We start from the raw sequence: 4,768 nt of genomic DNA on the forward strand, positions 1-4,768 counted from the left end.
TCTCCACCATACTTGTATGGTGGGATATTCACACCCACTTGCATCCGAAGACCTCCGCCCCCACTTTTGTTGATATTTATATTCGCACCTTACCCGCTTTTGGCAAACTATGGCCTTCTTGCAGCCAAAAACCTCTGATCTCGCTTTTGGTGATGTAAGGTTGGGCATTCAGACCTTGCTTCACCTGCTTTTCACCAAATATAGTCGGACATTCACACCTTCTTGCAGCCGAACACTTCCGCTCCACCTTTTAGTTTTCTATGGGGCATTCACACCTTTATTTTCACCGCATTTTATAAAAACACCACAGGAACACCGTATTGAGGCTTTGTTCTGACCGCTCATTCGGTGTCGCGTTTCTTTCAAGCAGTTCTCCTGGTTAGCCCGCACTCGGCTCGCTCCCAGAGCCGTGTTAAAGTCTACTTCGCATTCACTCTCTTTTCTCAGCAGACTAAAAGAAACTTCCATCCTGCACCGCTGTTTGCTTTTTCACAAGAGCAGAGGAGAGCGCACCGTTCCCAGCGGCACTGCAGTACCGGGTCGATGCTTGGAGTGAACGGAGCAAGCTCCTTTTTCAACTCCTATTGATAAAAATCCATTTAATATGTAGTCCTTGCATAGACATATCACATATTAAACTGATAAGTACAGATGGATTATGTGCAATTATTAAAGAGAGTAGAGGACGATCTCTCTCGTTGGAAGTCCTTACCTATATCACTTATGGGGAGAGTTACAACCATTAAAATGATGATACTACCAAAAGTTAACTATTTGTTCTCAATGATCCCCATAAAACCATCTGCTACTTGGTTTCAGTCACTAGATTCATGCATCTCCAAATTTCTGTGGAAAAACAAACCACCACGTATTAGTTTAAAAACCCTACAGAAGACCAAGGACAGTGGTGGATTAGATTTACCTCATTTTCAGCACTATTCCTTAGCCAATAGGTTACAATATATATCAAAATGGTTTAAACCTTGTTGTTGTCACAGTTCCCAGAGACGTTGTAATCGTTGAGGATTCTATATTCACCCCCTCATTAGAGGCACGTGTTGCAGATTGATGACACTGAATCTTCTTCTCTGTTCATTGCTGGCATCATTCCCAGCATCGTAAGTGTTCGTGGCATTGTTAGCCTTTTCTTCTGGATCTTGATATCGAGCATCCTTTTGTATTTCTGGTTTGTAAGTCCTCTCTCTTCGTTCACCGGAGTCTTCGTCTCTTTGTCCTTGAGTTTGGTGATTTTTTCTTCTTTTGATGCCTTGACACAGTGTGACAGGTGATACCACGTGGGAGATCCTTTAACTTGGACTGCTGTCCCTGTGCTGCGAAATGGCTGTGCTGCTCAAATGGTCTCTCCTTCATCATATACACAGTTATTTATACATCACCTTCCACCATGAAGCGTTGTCCCTTTTTGTTTCTCTCTTTGTTCTTAAAATGCTGTTATGCATGTCTATACCAATCCATTAAACTAGATCATTTTGGCAATAAAGCGATCTACAATGTGCTTGGTCGCAAAGCTTCTCATCTGTGGTAAACAGCTCTTCAGAAAGGCATTCTTCAATTGATTTCACTAATTTTATGTAATAATTTTGTGATTTCCTACAAAACTACACTTCTTCTCCCATCTGTCTGAGTATTTAATATTGTCTGGGTCCCGTTAAAACATGTATTTTTCCCATCTAATTTCTTGTTTGCTTTAAAACAAGTATTCCCCATTTTCTATCCCTTCAGTAGCCAACCAGTTTGTATGGAGTACACTGGAGCAACTTGACTGATCAGTAAAACACTGCTTTTGTTGTCACCGCAAGGCTTCCCCCGTCGGTTGTTTCACTGAGACACTACTGAGTAACTACAACTCAACACAGTTTATACACATAACATTCATATACATACTAACAAACAAACAAACAATAATTTATCGCAATTTTCTCATCTCTGTTTGAACGTACACCCAGGTAAATATTCCTGTAGTCTTCTCATACCGACTATGGACCCATTCATTGTTTAACTTCACTGTTTTGCAAATCCTAATTGAATATTACACATTGACATTGAACTTTACTGGATTCAGCAGCCTATATGTGAGCATCTATGTGTAAGCTGTTCTTCTTTGCATTTATCAGCAGCAAGCAATTCTTCACTGCACATGCATATGTAAATAGTAAAACAATTCCAATGTGTTAGCGAAACCTTCTATATCACAGTGGTTTCTAAGGTCTATTTTAAGTTCTTTGCCATCAGTGAGATGACATTTTCAGGAATTTCAAATCTAGAAATGAGTTATTTTACGCGTGATTTTGCTACTGAGATTGCATCTGCTTGTGCACATGGAAATATTTCAGACCATTTGGTAAAAACCTCTGTTGTCACTGAGCAGAATCGTTTCCCTTAACATTAATTTAGTTCAATGAAATCTACAAAATAATGAAATAATGAAATCCAAACAAATATGTTGAAAAAGATACACTGGCTTAGGGAATTATCTTCGTTTTGGTCTTAGATTGCCCTGTGGAATGTATTTTGCACATATTTGACCTGCTAGACAAAACTTTATTCATTTATTTATTCTAAAAAAAAAAATTCAATAATTAGTAAAACCATATGCTGTAAAAACCTTGTTCATTATTGCTTCCATCCCTCCTGTTGAGACATGACATGGTCCGTGGCTCAATACTGCAGCATATTTAAACAAATTCTTTGGCAGTATGGTTTTCCTTCCGGTCATTCATACGAGTCTATTGTAGATGGCAATTGAATAACATCTAATAATGCTAAAATATTTGTAGTTTATACATTTAGCTGTGGATGTCAACATACCTGTTTTTCCAATGCTGTGTTAACACATGTACAGTTGAGAAGGCATACTGACTGTCAGTGTAAACGTTAACAACCTTTTTGTTATTTAATTTACAAGCTTCAGTTAAAGCTACCAATTCGACTGCTTGAACAGAGTAATTTTTTGGTAGTGGTTGTTTTAAGAAAACTTCAGTTTCTGTTACTACTGCAAATCCTGTAGCATTTGTGCCATCAGGGTTTTTTTCCTTGATCTGTTGAATAAATATAGTTATTTCTGCATTTTCATAACGTATATCAGTTAAGTCTGGCCTGGGTAAAACCTGGCCTGGTTATTTCTGACAGGCAATCATGAGGCTTTCCATCTGTGGGGTAGGTAGCAGTGTGGATGGATTAAGTGTAGCACATCTCTCGACAACAAGGTGTGGCTGTGAAAGAAGAACTGTTATGTAGGAGAGATGTCTGGTAAAGATATTTTGTTAAGTAACCATATCACAGCCACTGCATGAGGTACCTTAAGTGTTAATGGGTGAAATAACACCATTATTGTTGATGCCTGCACTGCCAATGGCTTCTGGCCATTGATTCAAAAGTACGATCTCGTCCCTTTTTCCCCCTTTCAGTGGACACTGGCCCCTAATTACCGCAATTCAGCAGGGGGTCTTTCATTAGGAGTACTGGACTCCCCCGTGCACGGTTTCAGCTCCGACCCTGGACAGCGGAAAAAACGTTGAGATCTGGTTTGAGGACCCAATTGTTGAGAAAAGTCTCTCAATGAGACTCAGAGTTGCTGGAGTCAGTTAATGCAAAGGTTTAATCTTGCAGCAAGTTCAAGAATGTGTGTGTGTATGGGTGTATGTGTGCGAACGTGTGTGAGTTTGTGTGTGTGAGAGTTTAAAGAACCTGTTATCCACAGGCAGGTCTTAACTAGTATGGCACGGGTCCAGCCTGTCTCATCTCTTTTGGAAGGTCCAGCACTCGGCCGTAACCCTTCTGTCTGTTTGGACTCTCACATACATTCGGTTAATCATAGAAAAACGAGAACAAAACTTTTTAGCCCCTTAAATTCGTAAAACAGACATGGTGCAGTTATTTCCATTCTAGAAAATAAGAGTAATCACCACCATTCCTATAAATTCTGGATATTCTAACAATCTGAATCTTTTTTAAATGTTCGATGAAGCCCTTTGCTGTTCTGTTTAGAGACTCAGCTGATCATAAACCAAGTTTTGCTCTTGAACCAAGCTTCTAAACTCTTCACCTTTTTCATTTCTCAGTTAGTATTCACTTTAAAACTGATTAAAAGAAAAATTAAATGAATGCCTATCAACAAATGTGGGATCTAAACTCTAGTGCTTCCTCTAAAATAATTTCCTTTCTCAATTCAGAAATGTGTGTGTGTAAGTCACAACACCCGTGACACCAAAACGGCTTTCTTTTCTCTCTTTTCTCTACACTCTGCACTGTGAGCACACACACCAAATCAGAAAGGCTTTTTTCTCTCTTTTCTACATTATGGGGACACAAAACCGCTCTCTCTTTTTTTTTTTTTGATTGTGTGCCAGGGCGTTGTCTCACGTATTAGATTATGCTTAAGATACGAATGGGTTTATCAGTCACATCAGAATCCATACATACTGATCCTCCCGTAATAAAATGGTCGGATCTTATCAAACACACTTTGTTTCTTGTGACAAGTCAGCGAAACAGCGTATACACGTCAAGACACTGAATCAAGTTTGCCACAAGAACTCATAAGTTTGGCAGTATTGCTCTGCCGTCAGCAATCATACACCCATTTTATTTTCATGAGACATGTGCAGGCACCTGTTCATCTACTGTTCTATCACTATGAATTAGTTTATCTATTATCAATAAGGATACTTCTACAACTACTATCAAAGTATGTCCGGACTTCTTATGTTGTCAGTTGCTATATATGAATAAGTGGGTTGCTACTGAA

At 39.1% G+C, this 4,768-nt stretch overlaps 1 pseudogene; it reads right to left on the minus strand.

The window, feature by feature from the left end:
* Positions 1-502: 502 nt before the first annotated feature.
* LOC140306235 (U2 spliceosomal RNA) lies at positions 503-679 on the minus strand (annotated as a pseudogene).
* Positions 680-4,768: the final 4,089 nt, after the last annotated feature.

Source organism: Leuresthes tenuis, unplaced genomic scaffold, assembly GCF_036924035.1.
Source record: "Leuresthes tenuis unplaced genomic scaffold, fLeuTen1.0.hap1 SCAF_4, whole genome shotgun sequence".
NCBI lineage: Eukaryota > Metazoa > Chordata > Actinopteri > Atheriniformes > Atherinopsidae > Leuresthes > Leuresthes tenuis.